Genomic DNA, 20,985 nt, shown 5'->3' on the forward strand with positions numbered 1-20,985 from the left:
GGTGTAAATCAATGCAATTACTATTTTTAAGTACCCGAAGGCCAAAAACTTCATCAACTTGGAACACAAGAATGAGGCCACTTAAAACTGTATGAGCACAAATATATTTTATGAGGTTTGATCTAGGGTATGGAGGAAAAATGCACACTTTGGTGCCAAACAATGGTTTCAATTCACCTAGAAATTCCCTCTTTAGATGTCCTTTTTTGAGCCCCGACCTTTCACTTATTATTTCCAAAAATTTCTCTATCAAAGTGAAAATTTGGTTGCAAAACTTTTTAATTATCTCCAACCAACAACCTATCCAATGAAGATTGTCAAATTGATTATTAATCTTCCTCCACCAATATATGCTAGCCAATAAAATATCCAGGCCAATAAAAGCATCCAAGTAAGAGGCCACGCTAGTTGGAACTCTAGAGCCATACCAACAATCATCCATGACAAACTAGTAAAAGAACACTACAATGATCTCTTGTTTGATCAATTTTGTTGTCAATCTCATAGTCAAGAACTTTAGATTTTGTCTCAAATGAATTGAGTTGAGCTTGTATATCACCTAAGGTCTTTTTTAGTGTAGGGTTAGTATGAAGAGAAGAGTATAGAATAATGATATAGGGTGACCCATGGATTTGATTTGTAGGGAGTGGGAAGTGTGTGAGAATGTGATGATGCATCAAAATCTCTACATGTGCTAAAGGATGATGTGCCTAATGGGATGAGTAATAACATTATGTCAAGGAGATAGACAAGAACAACTATTCTCCAAGACCAAGCACAAGGAAAGAACACATAGAGGGTGGAGAAGAGGAAGTTCCAAAGGTATTCAACGCGGAGGTAGAGCTAGAAATAGTGCACAATAGTCTCTTTTCTTAGCATAAAAGAGACACGATGAAGAGGGAGAAATGAAAAAAAAGTTGGTCGCCAATAAGAACTTTAATGTGAAGAACTTTCCAAGCTATCAATTGGGATTAAGCATCAATTTTAGACTTCTAATATATAATAGAGCTTGACTTGTTACATCTCTCTCTACTAAACTTGTAATACCATTCGAGGTTAAGTTGGTGAGCTAAGGAAATTGATGGAAGGAGTTGAATATACAACATATTGGGGGGGGGGAAATCAACATTTTTAGTTGTTGGTCCATTTCCAATATTTGAGGAAGTCATTGTGACAGGGGGTGGAGAATAGGCAAGCTAGATCAAGAGTAACTAAATGCTATTTTTTTGAGTTGGGATCTTATAAGCCAAGGGAGGACTAGTTGAGATCCATGCTGTTACCATGTTTTCCAATCAAATATAAAAGGGTCTTATAAATCCCAAAAAAACTTGAATTCCTTTTTGAAAGAGATGTTTACCTTTGAGGATTTTACTTAAGTTGTTGCCATGTTTTCCAATCAAACATAAAAGGATCCTATAAATCTCAAAAAACTTGAATGTCTTTCTAAAGAGATGTTTACCAATAACTACATTCTTAAAAAATACAATTTCCATTCAAAAACTCTACCAATTTCACTATTTCCTTAAAAACAATGCTAATACTTTTATATTAGATTATAGCTAAATAGATGATAGTGGCTTAACCAAAGACAAAGTAGTAGACTACACATAATCACTACTAGACATTGAAGACAACAAAATAATCATATAAAGATTACAAATTACACATTATACAATTGTAAACATACCTTGAGCTAAAAGTTTCCATAACAAATTCTAGTAGTTAAATGCAATTGAAATTGAAGAGTGCCATAATAACCATGGGAAAAAATTGAAGTTTTAGTTGTTGGGTCATTTCCTATCTTTGAGGAAATTATCATGGCAAGGGGTGGACAATGAACATGACACCCATTTTGAGTATAAGACTTAAGTCATTGCCATGTTTTCTAGTCAAACATAAAAGAGTCTCATAAATCATGAAAAAAAATGGATACCTATTTAAACAAATGTTTACCTTTGAGGATTCAGCTTAAGTTGTTGCCACATTTTCTAGTCAAATATAAAAGGATCCCATAAATCTTGAAAAAAAATTAATACATTTTTTAAAGAGATGTTTTTAATTACCATATTCTTATAAAAATAAAATTTCAACATTTTCTAATCTTGCATTAAAAAACCCCACCCACTTCACTATTTCTTTGCAAACAATGTTCATACTTTTTAACTAGATTAGAGCTAAAAGAAGAATACATATAATAAATTATAGTGGCTCAACCAAAGACAAAGTAGTAGACTGCAAAATTACTACTATACGTTAAAGACAACAAAATAATTGTATAAAGATTACAAATTACACATTAGACAATTGTAAAAATATCTTGAACTAAAAGTTTCAATCACAAATCCTAATAGTTAAATGTACTTGAAATTGAGGAGTGCCATTCTAACCATAAGAATAGTAGTAATATACTAAAGTTGAACTCTCCCTTTGAATACTCACAAACTCTTCATCTCAATACCCACAATTAATCTAATTGTTTGTAATTAACAAGGGGAATTGGTAGGGACAACCCAATAAATTGAAGCTTCACTCAGAGTTCACCTTGCATCATTGCTCAAGACAAGGAGAGCCCTCCTCTCCCCCGGGTATAATGTCCCCAATTTTAATAAAGTGACTTAATTAAGCTAATTAATTAAGTGGTCCTAAATTTTAAATAATATCATAAGGACTTATTTAATTAATTAATTTCATTACTAAATAAAGGGGCCTAGATTAATAAAACAATAAACTTTTGGTGTCAGTCATTTGTAACCCTTCGGGAAACTTCCTGGAGCCCATTTATAAGGTTGAGTTTGGCATAGCTATAGGTATGATGGTGAATTTGATGTTTTCTCTGTATTCACGAATTCTAGTTGGAGTTTGGCACCATGCAGTTTGAGAGGTGCAAGATCCTCCCTATTCTGTGATCGCAGTTTTGGTGGTTCACAGCCACCCTAGTATGCCATTGGAAATATCATTCTGATATTTCATATTATGCTACAAATTTGTGAAGTCTTCATTAAAAGACAAATCTGTATTAGACAACGATATCTAATATTGTATTATGAATAATATTCATAATCAGAGCACTCCCGTATTTCAGTACTTGTTCGTAACATCATTGCTTGTCTTTACATCTCTCACTTTCGGGGGTCGAGATTATTAGTTCCACACAGGAGAATCAATTGAAGGAGCATACAGAGTGTGGGCCGTATGATGGAGGTTGTACGACGTAGGGTGTACATGAATTGAGTTGGCCATACGGTTGGTTCTCTGTACGGTGGAGAGTATTGACCGTGCAATGGAGGGTGTTGGCCGTATGGTGGAGGAAGCAATTGATTGTACGATGGAGTGTGTCATCCATACGGGGTAGACCATGATGTGAAGTGTGTTGTCAGGGTGGAGGCTATTGACAGTACGGGGAGTTTTGTCCTGCCGTACATGTACGATACATTACAGTGGTATCAGAGCTAAAATCCTGCCAACCTGTGGAATGCTTGGGATGACTACATAAATGAAAGAAAGGGATAATGAAATTGCTGCCAATAAAATCACCAAGTGGTATAACAAATATCAAAAGAGGAAGAATCTTCTGACATTTCAAGAATATCTAGTTTTGACTGGAAAAAGTATACCTGTGCATGAGGAGGTTATCAGAATATTTGATGAATACTCAAGTGAACCTGAGCAGATCAAGGCTATCAAATCCTTTGATAGGTACTATGTAAGGAAAAGAAAAGAGGAGTTGGATCCTGAATTTGGAACTCAATCAAAATCAAAGAAAGATGAAGACAAGTCCTCATGTTCACTGCGAGAGGAGGATATGGACAAGCCATAGACAACAATTGTCCCTTCAAGTGGAGAACACTTAAACTTTGATGGCAACTGCAAGGATGAAGATGTTTGTATGAATTTTGTCAAGCCAACAGTGGTTGATCAACTTCATGGAGATGCCAACTCTAGCAATGATCCCTTACAAGAGCAATCTCTACAATTGGTTGAATGAAAAGTTTCCCTTTCGGTTGGGCATGAGGCGTGCATGATTGTCATCTCTCCTTGTGAGTGGCATTTATATGAAAAAAACAAGATGGATTTTGATGAGTTATTTCTCAACTCCGAGCAGGGCAATATCAGAGTGGAGCAACGCAATCTGATTGGAGATTTGTAGGCAGTGCTCGCAGTCATGGTGTAGTGTCAAGCTTTCAATAGATACGACTACCAACATCTGCGCATGGTCTGGGATCCCAGAGCTTGTCAGATGGCACATAGTTGCGAATTGCTTGAGGGCAAGCAATCTTTGGGCTGAGAGGACTGTAATGTCCTCAATTTTAATAAAGTGACTTAATTAAGTTAATTAATTGAGTGGTCCTAAATTTTAAATAATATCATAAGGACTTATTTAATTAATTAATTTAATTAGTAAATAAAGGGGCCCAAATTAATAAAATAATAAACTTTCGGTGTTGGTCGTTTGTAACCCTTTAGGAAACTTCCCAGAAACCATTTATAAGGCTGAGTTTGGCATAGTTGTAGGCATGATGGTAAATTTGATGTTTTCTTTGTATTCGCGAATTCCAGTTGGAGTTTGGCACTGTGCAGTTTCAGAGGTGCAAGATCCTCCCTATTCTATGATCGTAGTTTCGGTGGTTCACAACTACCCTAGTTTGCCATTGGAAATATCATTATGATATTTCATATTATGCTACAAATTTGTGAAGTCTTCATTCGAAGACAAATCTGTATTAGACAATGATATTTGATATTGTATTCTGAATAATATTCATAATTGGAGCACTCCAGTATTCCAGTACTTGTTCGTAACATCATTGCTTGTCTTTACATCTCTCACTTTCGGGAGCCGAGATTATTAGTTCCGCATAGGAGAATCAACTGAAGGAGCGTACAGAGTGTGGGCTGTACGGTGGAGGGAGCAATTGTCTGTACGGTGGAGTGTGTCGTTTGTACCCGGTGGGCTATGCTGTGAAGTGTGTTGTTGGGGTGGAGGCTATTGATTGTATGCGGATTTTTGTGCTGTCGTACGTGTACGGTACATTACATCGGGCTACATACCTAGCCCGATCAAGCTAAAAACCAAATAAATGCAAAGACAAGAGTTGAACCTTGGACCTATGTAGAAAGAACCCAAAGCCTTGTGATGACCTTACCAACTGTTAAAACTAACAATTAAAAAAAAACACAATACATCATTAAACTTAAATGCATATAAGTAGAAGTTGTAACTGTTGACATTTCATGCCCACATGACATCTATCAATGATTTACTGATCAAAGAAAACTTGAATAGGTTTACCCCCGCAAAAGGTTAAATTTGAGTTGTCGAAAGCCTTAAACCCTAAACCTAAGCTTTCTGTTTGGATTTGTGTTCTATCTTCATGTATGTTTGCTTTAATCGAAACACATGTATTTTTTGCTTTTTACCAAAAACACATGTATCTTTTCTTCTTTAACTGGCAAATGTTTCACAAAATTATTGAATTAATAACTCATACAAACATTTATAACAACAGTAACATCCTTGACCATCAAGCATTGCCTAATGCAATGTCATTAAAAATGTCAAAACTTTTATAGCCTCCAAGAGAGAAAAAAAAGAAAAAAGAAAAAAGAAAAAAAAGCTTTTCACACATTTGAAATTGAAAAAGCGAAGACTTTATTGCTCACACTTTCCTCTTCTAATTTCTTGCTCAAATACAATGCACTCCCACCAAAATACATCCCACTTTACAATCAAAATTGTCAACCTTCGAAGAATACAGTGAAACGAAAACCCTCGAAACACCCAAAAGCCAAAAGACAGCAAATGTATGACATCATAAAAGGAAAAATAAGATTTCACTAGTTAGAAAGGCGATTCAAAATAGATCGAGATTTGGACTGTTTAGTTACGTAAAAAAAATTGCAAGTTGGTTTGAAATAAATAGATTATTTGTATGTTGGTGGGAATATTGGGCGAGCGTGTTCGTGTTCATGTTCATATTCATGCATCTGGTCGATTTCGTCCATGACCCCAGAAGAAGCGCTGGATCATATCCGCATCTGCTGTTTTTAATATTCTGATTTGACGTTAAACTGTTTAGTGGGAACAAAGCCTTTGGACCGGCGTGGCCTCGTGGGATTCGAACCGGCGACCACTGGACGCGAAGTTTTTGATTTACATACAGTAGCGCTTTTTGTGATATAATTCAAGTGGACGTTCCTTCACATGGGCGTTATTCCATTTATGCAGAATTTGTGTTGCTCTGCAAAACTGGGCACTTTGCATTTATATCAATCCGGCTGCAGGTATTTGTGTATGGATAGGTTTTATCACGAGAAACTGTTTTCTTTTTCTAAGGTCAAATAGTGTGGGTTATTGCGTGTTCAGAAGAGTGCTCATATGAATGCCTAGTTTTGATTGTTTTTATTTAGAATTTCATGTACCGGGTTGTGATCTGGGTAATTGTGAGTGGGTGGCTATTTCTTGATTCACTATTTGTTGGGTTTTTAGATTTTTCTCCCTTTTTGGGCTTGAAGATCTGGTGTAGATTTATATACTTTATAAGGCTAGAGGGTGGCGATTGCCTTGTTTGATTCATGCAGGCATTATGAGGTTTAATTGATTTATCTTCATAAACTCTGTTATTTATTTTTGGTGTATCGGGAAAAGGGTCTTGTATCATGAGGCAGCTGGTTTGATTCTCGTGGATTCTTTGGGTTAAATTTGAGAAATTAGCACTTGGGTTGGCTTTGGCGGTTCCTGCTTATTGCATTGTTTGAGCCAAATGAGTTGCAAAATCATTCCCATTTGTAACAGTTTGTAGAGCACTTATCAGGTTGCATTGTGGTAGGTGTGGCTTGCAAAATGTTTTTTTTTAACACTTTTGTAGAGCACTTCATCAGTTTTTTGGCCATAGTGAAAAAAAGGTGCTGGTTCCCGATGTGATTCTTGTACATTCTGAGGCTAATTAATTAGCACAACAAGCTTTCATTGTTTCATTTACTATGTACCCATGGCAACAAACAGGTTACAGAAGCATGAAATTGTGAGAAATAATCCAAAGGCTTGGAAGCTGCCAGAAGAACTGTACGTTCATTTCTTACTTTCTTGCTTGGAAAGTCTTCTCTCTGGACGAAAAAACCTACCTATGACTGTTGTGGCTGCTCTGCCACATTTTTTATTACTGTCAATAGAGGGCTAATGATTGGAGTCACTCCTTACTAGGATTGATGCCTTTGAGTTTTGTGACTAGTGTAGATTTTAACATTACACATCATTGCTCTAGCCATTGAGATTTGTACTAATTGGAAACTGAGAGTTTCCAAGATATCTTTCTACTAGATCCCTTCAGATCCCTAATTTTACGCTTTCAATTTATAATTTTCTGATACAGTTAGGCCACTACTATTAGACGCCTGATTGTTCCCGAATCATGCTTCTCCTAGGTCCCTTTAGACCATTTAGGAAAATTGTTGTAATTCTAATGTGCTTTATGTTTGAATTTGTTTTGATAAGTATTTTGGAATATGGGAGGTACTGGATGTATGAAGCACTGAGGAAGCTGATATCCTATTGCATTAAAGGTAGACAAGTTTGCTGAATCCCTGAACAGATCAACATTGTTGGGGGTGCAATAAAATAGAGTTAACATTACATTGGGAGTGAAAAAAAAATCAATACCGATTGGTTTGGAATCCTAGAAATGAATTGTCATATGATGAATCTATAGGCTGAGTCTAAAAGAATGTCAGCCAGGACACTTGAAAAAAACAAACGTAAAACCTGTAAAACAAGATTCCAACACTGAAAACATAAAAGAGAGGTTTGTAAATGTAAACCGAAAAACTTGAGATCTGAGAATTAATTGTAGAAACCAGGGTTATGTATATTGTTTCCTTGGTGGTTATGCTTGATATGCATTTGCTGCTTTCATTTCTGTGGTCTTTCAATAATGCATTGTGGATGGCAGAAAACTTCCTCCAAATAACATACGAGTCTGAAGAGCAATTCTTTGTTGTTTTTTATGTGTTTGATGCATGCATGTTCACCAGCAAATATTATGCTAATGAATCAAGTTTATATTTTTGATGGGTAAAGAGGAATTTTACGAGGGACCCCACCCAAAACAATAAAATTAGCTACAATAAGTGTCCATGTGGACTGTAGCCTGGATGTGCGTGGCTGTAGACAAAAGATAAATATTCTTAAGCAAAGAATATTACACAACTTTTACCAGAAGCATACCAATTCATTTACAATGGATTGTGGGAAACTCACGTCTCTAAATAATAGTCTTCTGTAAAAAGGGTAGAATTGCATATCATATCTCCAAGATCACCTTAGCCGCTAGTAAAATGAGGCACTGGGCAATAAAAGAAATAAAAAAAAGCTGCAAGCAAACATGCTTTGAACTAAAAACCCTCTTTATTTCTCAAGATGGGGTGCGGCTAGATCCACCACTGCCATGGAGGATGGCACATATTTCATTGTCAGCTGTAGAAGGCTTGCATTAAAAATTCCAATTGTTATGCCAATAGAAGGATTAATCAGTTCCAGATTATACAAATGGGTTTTATAAACTCTTCACACATCTGAATTTTTGCAAGCCTCTCTTGCACAAAAAATTGAGACACATCAGTGGGCTTCATTCATACGTTCAAGTCATGATTACGTTTTTCCTTGTCAATCATTGGGGGAATGTTATTGATAAGCTGTCAATATTGAGGAACTAGCAAACACATAGTCTCATTCTCTTGCCCTCCTCTAAAGAAAATATGCTCATGAATTCAACAAGTGCACACTACACAAAAACAACTTTGCAGTGGCCAACCTTCATTGAAATCTGAGGTGTCTACTCAACCAAATGGTGTAGCAATAACAAGGTTGACAGCTATGGCAACTAATAATATTGTGCATGAAAAAACAGATACAAGAAAGAGCAAGATAAAAGTATCGACATTCTAACCAGCTTGATTATTATTGTGCAGCCAACACCAGTTGATGTTGAAGAATGAGAGCATCTTTTCCATGCCAACCGTTGGCTCAAAGGACATCTTCTCCATGCCATCATTAACACTAGAAGCGTTAAGAACAACATTGCACCATACATTCCAAATCATCTAGGTTTGGCAATGGAATCTCACACTCAACTTATTCACTTGGCTGTTTTTAGTAGGGTTGTAATGTCAAAATCATTGCTCAATGCACCTTCAATTACATGTAATCTCACCGTTGCAATATTTTCTTGCTTGAGATGTTGCACCATTGGAAATTTATGATATTCTTCTTGGTTGCTCATATTTGTAGATTAGGATGCAACCTATAGAGCTAAGCCACAACATTGATTTTTCAATATCAATAATTGCATCTATCATATTCTAGAGTCCCATCCAAAGACCATCATCACTTTAATATTTGCAAAACAATGCATGAAGGTTTCTTATGCACAATATCTCATCCTACTTATGGTGTATTGAGTTGATGCAAAACATTTCTAGGAAGAGAACCCTCATAGTTTAGCCAATTGAGTTCAGCTCATAAAACTACTTGATAGTCTCTTGCAATGATATGGTGATATCTTGGAAAAAGCTCAAGGTATTGGTATACATCTCTTTATCAAGTGTTAGATTGATATCATTTTGGAATTATTACTTACTAGTGTTCCACAAGGATGTGTCCCTTCTATCTAAATGACATCCTGAGGACTTGGGGACATGGAGGTTATGTTCCCTCCCCGCCGCTCTTTTTCGAAAAGTTTTGGGGAGGTCCCTCATTTTTAGAAATTTTTTGGTGACACTCCTCTTTTTTTGGTCTTTATGTGTACTTCTTGGCATCCCTTAGCCATTCCCTTAACATTGCAACGACCCTTATTGTCCTCAAGTCTTCAGGGTGTTTTAGTGTCCCCAACATCGGCCTAGAAAACAACAAACAGGTTGTATGATCAAGAGTGGTAGTCTTGATTAATCTAAGTAGTTAAGAGTTAGTAAGTAATAAGTGTACATAGTACCAATATTAGGTTGTATATCTTTTGAGGATTAAGACAAGTAAGAGATTGATATATTATCCATCCATCAAGGCATAAAGATTTGCAAGCATCCAAGTTCTCATGGTGAAACAACTCTCTCACACATATGAAATCATGACCATTGATCAAATGCATAACTTTGAGGAGCTGTTCCAAATCCATCACCAAGACAACAATGATGCACATCATTGGAAGGTATACATATATCTGTTCATGAAGAAGCTAGGAGGATTTATAAATTGAGCCGATTCAGATAGTGAGAATGGTAACAGAATCATGTAATACATCTACACTGATCTGAGTAAGCAAGTCAGCACAAAATTCAGATCCGCAAAACATCAGCATACTATTGCCATATAATCATAATCGAAGGAGGGAATTAGGTTATAGAATACCACTTGACGGACGTCATTGGAGAAGTCACAGATTTGATAGGCATTGACACAAGAGACACAAATTAATCAACAATGTTAACAAAAAGATTAGTTAATCATAATCGATTGTTAGCATTGGGATCAGAAGATTGCCATAAGATGATTAATGACATCAATTAGTAAGAGGCATGATTTGTATAAGTTGTGAAGGGATACGATGACTACACCAAGCGTAAAGGCATGAAGGCAGCGATTACTATAATAATGAAGGGTGACAAATATGAAGGGACATGTGACATGTCTCATCCAAGGCAACTCCTCATTCCAGAATGATGATATAAAAAGGCATTCCCATTGATCATTCAAAGATATCATTGGACATTTTATTTCTTTTTATATCATTCCTTATTGGATCTGCTCTGTAGGAGCAAGTGCCATTGGCATTATCGGTTGCAAGTAATATTGTGCAAATCAGAGGCGGCACCAAGGGATTGCAAGTGTTAAAGATTGCATATCAGAAACAGCACCCATTGTCAAGTTGCAGGCATGCAAATATTGATCTGAAACAGCAACATATCGCCTCTAGTGATATGAATATATTTTCATAATCAAATTAATATATCAGATATAGCAAACGATTGCTGAAAGCAATATAAATTGATTGCATAAATTGATCGTTTATATCAGACGTAGCATCATCTCTTTATCACTAGAAGTGATAAGTAATCTCATTCATAACATATTTCACATTTGTATATCGGATATTGCTATCAATTCTATATCTTGCATACAGTTATAACTTTATATCAAAAATAGCAGTTGATGTCTTCTGTAATTTCCATTACTTGGTTTAATTGCAATCATTCGATAGAGTGAGAAGGAGAAGTCAGGTAAAAGTCCCAACATTGTAAGTTACTCTATTAATGGGACATTATAGGTGTCTCACTTATCAAACACATAAAGAAAACAAAAAAAAGCATTCAAAAACAATTAAAACTTGAGAAGTGGGGCAGACTAATGCCCCTTAACCAATTTTTTTTAAAACATATGACCATTACTATTTTACATTCACCAAAAGAGAAGAGGAAAACAGAGCAAAGTGAGTAGTTTCTAGATATCAATTGTATGATGACTCTGATTTTTGAGCTTGTTGCTCAATGTACCTATGCACTAGACATGAGGCAACATTTCTTCTTTGACCTCACTCAATATAATTCATTTTTCATGTTTTGTGTCCATGCTAAGTTACCGATCCTAGTATCAGTTTAGGTTTGGGTTTGGGGGCTCAATTCGTAGATTCTGTGAACTTTTTTTTTCAGGTTGGGTTCATCCATACAAAAACATATAAAAATTGTAAACACATACATATTTGAAACAATAATTAAATTTAAAATGCTCCATAGCATCATATGATGAACAAATCCACCATAAAAATACTACAATGCCAATTAGTTAAACTTGAATATTATGATATATATTCATTATTCAAACTTCAATATTAAAGATAAAAAATGATAATGTCAACAATCAATCATTAGGCTTCAATGTCATATGGGTCTTAAAAAATATTATCATCACAATCGATATCAATGTAGGTATTGGTATGCTAGAAGAAGCACAAGCAGTGCCATTGACACTTGCATGTTAGCTAGCTGGCTTGTCATCAACTTCAAGTGCAGCAAATTGGGAAGTGGAAGCAATCAAGTCTATATGCTTTAGCTTGATATCCCACTTAGTCATGTCCCCTTCCTTGGAACACATGTACACTAAGTCCTTTGCCCTTTCTTGATAGTAGTTGTTTGCACTTTAGTGAGTGGATGAATGAGTATGTGCTCCAATGCCTCTCAAATGTAGATGATTTGACAACCTATTAAAAGTTAGAGAGTTAGAGTCATACATCTAAAATTATAAATTTTCATTTAAAGAGATTTTATTTTTTTCTTTTGTAAAATTTAGTGACAAAATTTGATTGAAAGAGATTACAAGTGTAAGGATGCTTGGCCATGAAGTACCTGCCAAATTGAGCATCAACCTTAAACTTGTCATGAAGAGCTTCAATACTTTGACTTTTGGAGTGTACAATATTTGTAAACTCAATCCTAACAACTTCTTGCAAATCAAAACCAGGGAAGAATCTATGAATTGCTTCTTGTACCCTTCGTTGGCTTTAAAATCCTTATATGGGGCTATGTGTATATAAATATGAGCACATATAAGAACTCAATAAAACACTAAATTAACTAATTCAACCCACAAATATGCAACGACTCAAGTTAAGACAAAAGGAAAGCAAAACACAATGAATACATTATAAATTACCCTCATGCAAGTCTCCTTGATGCACTAAGCACATAGTAGTTGTGTCTAAGGATTGATGTTAGATGGTGTAGGATGTCATTTGCTCAAAATGTCAACATAATATTACATTCAAGAGTTGTCGAATGGCTTGTGGAGGTCTCAATTTATAGAAATTTTGAAGGATGAATGGAAGGCCAAGATAGACTGTAGAGATTAAAGGCTCATTGCTTGAGTGCTTGGAAGCCTCCAAGTGGCATGCTTGGAGTGGAGGTCAAAAGGGTTCCCAAGATTCAAGGGGAATCAATGGTGGAGATTTGATTTGGAAGAAGTGGATGATGGGGATAAAAAAAGTAACCTTTTGGAAGGATGTGGAGATCTTGCCCCATGCTTCCAAGTACTGCAAGTGTATATGTTGAATGGCATGTGTACCATATTTACCAACTTAGGGACTTGAGGACATAATGCCATGATTAATCATTATTCGGCATGTACAAATGATTTCAAGGATTAATTAATTTGATTTAGTTGATTAATGAGTGCTTAAAATAAGGGAATTAAATGAATATTGAAATTTATTTAATTTTTGAATGTGGATGAGATGGGCTTAGATAAATAAAATTTTACATTTATTGATCTAAGGTTAAATTATAGAAGGGTGTTAAGAATATTAATGCTAGGAATAGGGTTAGATGAATAGTGATTTTAATTTTATCAATTAAATAATAAAATATTATTTAATTAATAATGGGAGGAAGATCGAGATGATTAACCAACTAGAAATGATTTATTCGATTAATTATAGAGGAAATGATGAGTGATTAGTTGAAATGATGATGTTTCAATTTCAAGTGTTTATGGGGGCAATCCTTGTTGGCACAAAAAGGATCTCAACACTTTAATGTTTTGGACTGAATGCACAGGCAAGAAGATGTAGTGGGGTGGTTGTTGTGTTCCATCTCTCTTCAATATTTTTGTGCACTTGTTTGAAGAAATCTTCATTAGAATCTCTCATTTATGATGGTCTTCATCTTCTCAATAATTGAGTTGATGCCATCATTTATCTCTCCTAAACAAGGCTATTCATGTTGATATAACAGGTCATACTCAAAATGGCCTTGTTGAAAGTAAGGAGATATTCAATACAGTTTCAACAAATGTCATCTAGGATCATTTGCATAATGCTTGCTGCTCTCTCAATGCTGGTTTGCTTCCATATGGATCAATTCTGGTTTGCTTCCATATGGATCAATTCTGGTTGATAACCATGTTAGAAATGCTTCCCAAACCTTCACAAGTTGTCTCAAGATGATTGTGTTGGAGGCGAAACAATTCTTAGCAATCTATTTCAAAATCAAAATATAAACAACAAAAACAAAGAAGAAAACACAATTAAGTTTAAAAAATTAATAAAGTGAAACATAAATATTAAAATAAATTTTAAATTTTAATGTTTAACTTACCTTTAGTAGCTCCAATTTTGAGAATGATCAAATTCTGCCTTGTGACATGGGGTGGTTGGTGATGAAGATTTGGATCTCTTTAGCCTTGACATACACGAATTTGATTCAATCAATTTTGGTGGCAATCTTTTGTAGCATAAGGTTGAGGGAGTAGATAACAAAAGGTTTTCAAAATATACGTGAATAATGTGTGGAACACAATTCTTCTACTGAGAGGTTGGGTGGGGAGGGGGGGAGGGGTGAATCAGTAGAAGATGTAAAAGTCTGATCCTTAACCAATTAATTTTTTATTGAACTTAAAAACTTAAAACTGAAATTTGAGAGGAATGCAACCACACAATGAAACTAATGCACAAGAAATACGTGGAAAACCCAGGATGGGAAAAACCACAGTGAGAAATGCTGCTAGGATCTACTGTCCTAATCCAGCTTCACAGATCAAAATGTTTACAAAGTTTTAGGGCACCAACCCCAAGGAATCACCAAACTCCTACAAGCACCAACTCTCACAATTATCAAATTCTGAGTCTGAGCACCAACTCAGCATCCTTTGGCACCAACCATAAGAATGTCACAAACAAAAGAATTCCTGACTTCAAATCTGAACTAATACAATATTGGAAGCATACATTGGGATTGTTACAAACTGAACATCATAACCTTTTCAAATATGAATCAGTCTTATATTCAATCTGCAAATAAATTTTTGTATCCTGTCTGCAGTCTTTTAGAATGACCCTGTTTACATAAAGTCAACACAACTTTATTAAGCAAGGGTGTGGCATATATATCACTGCTGATCTTGTTGATAATCAGAATAAAAAAGCAACATATAGAGTATAGAATCACAGTATACCTTAATCTTCCACTACGATCTGCATGCTTTCTGTATCTTGCAATGGCAAGGTTCTGCATCATCTCATTGACATTCTCATTCAGATTCTCAGCATCTTACACACCACTTTCAGTATTCTAACACGAAGCCTTATTCATGAGTTTTCATGTTCTGAATAACGCACAATCTTCTGCTCTTATAAATACAGATTTTACTATCAAACTCTTAGCATTATTCAACACCACACACACACCAAGCCTCGAACTTACGTCTATATAAATAGAACTTGATAACTGTTAGAAACAGTTAACAGTTACAGTCAGTTATAACTGATTTGGTTGGCAGTTAACAATTAGTTTATAACTTCTTTCAACCAACCTTAAACAATACAACTGCTTAGATAATATATCTTCCCATCGATGAATTGTCATGAAAAGCCAAATGAGTCATATCTATTCACAACCTTTAAACTCCACGGTTATAACTTCTTTTCCAACCATATATGTGTTGTGACGTATTCACACATCGCCCTATTACAAATGGGGACCCCCTTCTTTTTGCCTTCTAGGGTTTGTTTTCTAGGTCTTTTAGGTTCTCGTCTATTAGCCTTTGCATGTTGAGTGTTGCCAGAGGGATCACCAAGATAGCAGGCTTTGTTGGAGCTAGGGTGAGTCAATGGATGCTTCAGGTCAGGGTTTCTTTGAAAGCCTTCCCCAGGTCAAGTTTTGCTCTTATTTCTAGGTGTGGCTAGCCCGAGTTTGAGGAGGTTAGTGGAGTTTTGTGAGTGTGTGTCATCTTTAAGAGTTTAAGGTTGGTACAATAGGTGAAAGATGAAGTCCTAGGTATAATTTGATGTGAAGTTGACCTATCTGTCCTTTGGAGATGCCTTGGATAAGTCTAGACCTCATGATTTGATGAAAAGATCAAGAAGTTTGAGCAAATCAAGAATTTCGCTCCTGACCCTTCCAAAGGGTCCAAAGCAAATTTCACAAGGGACCTAAGATTTGACCTAAGTCAGTGAGTGGTTGAGCGAATTTGCAAGATATGGAAGGAAATGCATCAAAAGGTTGAGTCTAAGGCAAAGACAAGTTAAATGCAAGGAAAATTGGGCCAAGAATAGGAATTTCGCTCCTGACCCTTCCAAAGGGTCTAGAGCGAATTCCTCTATAAGACACTCTACATTGCCCAAAGCCATGAGCTAATCCATGACCCAGGTATTATTGAAGGCAATTCACTTGTTTGAATGAAGAAATATGGGAAATGAAGTTAGGATTTGAGCCCAAGTAAGAATTTCGCTCCTAACCCTTCCAAAGGGTCCAGAGTGAAATTCTTGTATGACCTTATTTCCTAACAAAATCTTGAACTAAATGCCAATTTGATGAGAAAATTTACTTGATCATGATGGAAGGAGGCCTAAGAAGTTATATCCAAGCCAAGGAAGGGAGGAAAAAGGTGAGAAATGAGCCCAAGTAAGAATTTCACTCCTGACCCTTTGAAAGGGTCCAGAGCGAAATTCACATAACCTTCATTTTCTTCCTTGTCATGGCCAAGTTTTGGGCTTCTAAGGCATGGTTGGAGTGACCTTGAGGTGTTCTAACCTTTGAAAGAAGGTTTGAGGCGATGAAATGGTGAAAATCAACCTAGACTGAGAATTTCGCTCCTGACCCTTCCAAAGGGTCCAGAGCGAAATTCTCCATAAACCTCATTTTCTTCCTTGTTTAGGCCAATATTTTAGTTCCTTGGGCATATTTGGAAGTGGATTAACATGTCTTTGCCTTTTGAAGTGATGGGATGTGAAGGAGTGAAGGATTTTGTCCTAAAACTTGAATTTCGCTCCTGACCCTTCCAAAGGGTCCAGAGCGAAATTCTTGAAAACACCTATTTTTCCCTTGGAGGAGGTCAAATCCTTGGTTTTTATGGCGTGGATGGAAGTGAAGTGATGTGTCCTTGCCTTCTGAGGTAGATTGGAGTTGAAAAAATGAAGAAATGAGCTCAAGACATGAATTTCGCTCGTGACCCTTCCAAAGGGTCTAGAGCGAAATTCCCAAAAATCTCCCTTTTCTCCCAATTTTGGGTCAAGCCAAGTGTGGATCAGGGTGAATTAAGAGTGAAGATGTCCTTAAGCATGCCTTTGAGTAGCTTGTGATCACCAAATGTGAAGGAATTGAGCTAAATCTTGAATTTTGCTCCTAACCCTTCCAAAGGGTCCAGAGCGAAATCCTAAATAGGTCTTGTCCCTGGCCATGGTTTTGAGCGATTTTCTCCTTTAAAGCCATTTTGAGGTCAAACAAGTGTTGTCTTCGTGAGAGTGGGATCCAAAGTTGAGAGTCAAAGGAAAGCAAGGTATGAAGAATGAATCTAGGTGAAGGAAAACAATCAAATCTTGGATTTCACTCCTGACTCTTCCAAAGGGTCCAGAGCAAAACTCTCAAAATCACCTAGTTTGCTCATGATGAAGACTAAGATATGGATTCCTAGGCCTTGGTGGAGAGAAGGCTAGCATGTACTTGCCTTGGGAGGCAATTTGGAGTAAGGAAATGATAAAATTTGAGCCTAAGGAAGAATTTCGCTCCTGACCCTTCCAAAGGGTCCAGAGCGAAATCCTTAAAACCTCAATTTTGCATCAAACCTAGTGTTGATTGAGATCAAAAACATCCTTAGGCATGCATTTAAGCAAGTTGTTAGTCCTAGAAGTGAAGATTTTGAGCCAGAGCGAAATTCCTTATAGGTCCTGTCCTTGGCCAAGGTCCAAAGTGAAATCCTTCTTTTTGGTCTTTTTGGGGGTCAAATCAATGATGTCTTCAAGAGAAAGCAATTCAAAGGTTAAGTGAAGTGAATTAAGCCTGAAAGGCAAAATTTCGCTCCTGACCCTTCCAAAGGGTCCAGAGCGAAATTCCTAGGAGGTCTAATATTTTGCCTAGGTCCTTGAGCAAAACCTACTCCTTGGCAATTTTGGAGGTGAATGACTTGATCTTGGTAAGGTAATGTTGAAATGAGGTCTAATTGAGCAACTTTGCAAATTTCGCTCCTGACCCTTCCAAAGGGTCCAAAGTGAAATTCTTATAGGGCTTGTCCTTGGGGAGGATCCTAAGGGAATTTCATTTTAATGCCTTCTTGTTGATAATTTCAGGTAAGAAATGCTATGACCAGGATAAATATATCATGTGTGCTTAATCATCTTTTGGTTTGTTTTGCAGATGGAAGAAGGTTAGGTCAGGACAAGGACGACCTATTCTAAGCCCATCATCATCAAGGACGTTCCAAATGCATAAAGGAGGACTCAAGGTGTTTTGAAACGTTGGAAGACTTCAAGTGTTCGGGGAGTTGCAAGATAGCCTCAAGATCTCATTCTACCACACAAAGGAACCACTTAATGACAGAGAAGGAGGACCTTACAAGCTCTTCAAAGCAATATGAGCTACCAGAGGAGAAAGAAATGACTTGACCATGTGAAGGCCTCATCAAGCACATGGAAGTTAAAGAGGTACATCATTCATCGCATCAAAAGATAGAGGAGGATCAACCAAGACACAAACATCAGACAAGGTGGCATCCCAGTCACTTTTCCTCCAGTCGGATTGGTCCACCTTAGCATGTCCAGATTCAATGTACCTAATTTATCAGGGACGACACTAACTTCGGTGTACCTACCCTTGCTTCCTATTGGTCCTCGCTCCTTGAATGTAATTTTCTCATTGGCTAAGGAAGTTTGTTCTAACAAACCCTAATTAGGGTTTCTATCTTATAATCCTAGCCATTGATCCTAAGTCAATCAGAGCCATCAATTTGTATAGGGCTCTCTATATAAAGCCCCAACTCTTCATTTGTAAAGGTTAATAGATAATAGTTAGGAGTTAGAAAAAGAGAGATAGTCAATAATTAGTAGCTTAATAGTAGATAGCATTTTAGAGTAGAGTAGAAAGAGAGTGCAAAGATTGTTGTCAAGACATTGTTGCAAAAGACATGTAAACTTCATTGAAGGAATGGTGAATTCTGTGTCGATTCTACAATTTGCATGGTCTCTATACTTCTCAAATTTAATTTCACCTTATTAGATGAATGGAAGAAATTTGTACGATCAATGGTGAAATTTGTATATCCATACTACTAGCGGTTTGTTGATTGCAAACTTGCCTTGTGTAGTCAACTAGAATCATTCAACTCAAACTTCATTTATCGCTTCTTCATTGATATGCATCAACCTGACGGTGTCTATGCTTGTAGCGGTGATTTGAACATCGTAAAGCTATCCTTAGAAGATCACACTAGCGTTGTGGAGATGATCATAGCATGTCAAAGCAAGACTTAGTTAGAGTTTCATCAAAGGTTATCCATTGCTCCTACATTCTTAGTGTTAGAATTAGATTCCTCTCCAACCCTTATCCTTTTTTCCTTTTTAAAAATCAAGGATCAGTAAATACCCACGTTCCAGTGATATCCAAAGTAAATCAGACGTTTAGGCATTCGGATGTAAGCCCCCTTGTGAATCCAGCATAATCACATCAGACCAAATTGAGCTTATCCACACGTAGAGACCCTACATATAAGAACCTTGGAGTTTTCTCGAATGATCCTTAGGCGAAATCTTCAGCATTCGAGGAAACTTTGTTCAAGAGAGGATAAGATACCTTGGTATTTTATTCTGTGTTCACATTAGCATAAAAAACACATCAACAATATGTTAGGAAACTTATTAATGCTTAATACTATCAGTGAAACAGTTAATCCAACCCTTTGTCAACCGAACCCCACATATATTAATGCTTAATACATTTGCCAAGCATTCTTACTTTGTGAAACTTTTATGGAGATATAGTCCAAGATACAAAAGACATAATGGTAACGTAAAATCTGATCCAACTGATAATCTGAAATCACAGTAAATATAGAATGTGTTGTTTTATTTGTGGGCATAATTACATGATTTCCTCTTTGTTGCTTCTGCCAGATTCAAGGTCATGTTGATGTGTGTTTTATGCACATGCAAGCAGCAGAATAAAATACCAAAGTACTTTACCCTCTCTTGAACAAAATCACCTCAGATGCTAAGGGTAAGATCAACTAAAATGATTCCAAGGTTTCTACAGTCAGGTCTTGACGAGTGGGTAACTCAATGGTCGATGTGAATTGCTGTTTTTCGCTTGGGGACTTACACAATTGTTCTAACTTAGGATTTAGCAATGAAGCTCTTGACTCAATTCTAACAAGACTTTCTTAATAAAAGGCAAAAAGGGAATAGGGTTAAGGAATCTATTCTGAACCTAGAATGCAAGAAGTAGTGAACAAATTCAGTGGAATCAAACTAGGCAAGGTCTCACCATCAAGTCGAACAGATTTTGACACAAGCTTAGTGCAATCATCTAAGGTGTATTTCATAGATATTCAAATTACTACCATCAAACATTGATACCATCCAAGTTGATGCATAAGCATAGATGCATAATAATTGAAGTTAAACTTGCATAAATTTCAAGTGGACCATGCAAGGCGCACTTACAATCAACAAGAAGCTAGTGGTATGGATAAATGGATTCCACACAAATACATTCAACAAATTCTTTCATTCAAACTAACAAACTTGAAAGCAAAATTCTAATCTAAAATTCTAATCTAACTTGGAGGAATTGAGAACCTTGAATGCAAGACAACACTTAAACAAAAATCCCCATCAAGTCAAACAATGATTTATATTCAAATCTGCAGCATCTACCAACAATTCTCAAAAATCTTTCTTGCAAATGAGAGGCAATGGAGCTTATATAGAGTCTCATACAAAATGGATGGCCAAGATTAAATCAAAATCAAGGGCCAAGATCATGCCAACAAAGCCCTAGAGTTGCCCTAATTAGGGTTTACATAAAAAATGGAGCCACCAACATATGGCCCAATAGAAAGACACCTAGTCATCAAATAAGGAATCTTCTAAAAGATTTTGTCTTGCATCTCTTTCTCTCGTAGCATATTCCAAGAATCTAGCTAATATAGAATCTAATTCCTCCATGTAAATGCTGGGTAAG

The 20,985-nt window shown here is 36.4% G+C and overlaps 1 protein-coding gene across 2 annotated transcripts in view; it reads left to right on the plus strand.

Annotated features, from left to right (window-relative positions):
• The first annotated feature begins 5,734 nt into the window (after nt 1-5,734).
• The window catches only part of LOC131060927 (protein REVERSION-TO-ETHYLENE SENSITIVITY1), a 70,647-nt gene continuing 55,396 nt past the window's right edge, over nt 5,735-20,985 (plus strand). For both annotated transcript variants that reach the window (XM_057994373.2, XM_057994374.2), the window contains exon 1: nt 5,735-6,282. The gene's annotated coding sequence lies outside the window, so the exon portion shown is untranslated. The remainder of the gene's footprint in view (nt 6,283-20,985) is intronic.

This window comes from Cryptomeria japonica, chromosome 1 (assembly GCF_030272615.1).
Source record: "Cryptomeria japonica chromosome 1, Sugi_1.0, whole genome shotgun sequence".
NCBI lineage: Eukaryota > Viridiplantae > Streptophyta > Pinopsida > Cupressales > Cupressaceae > Cryptomeria > Cryptomeria japonica.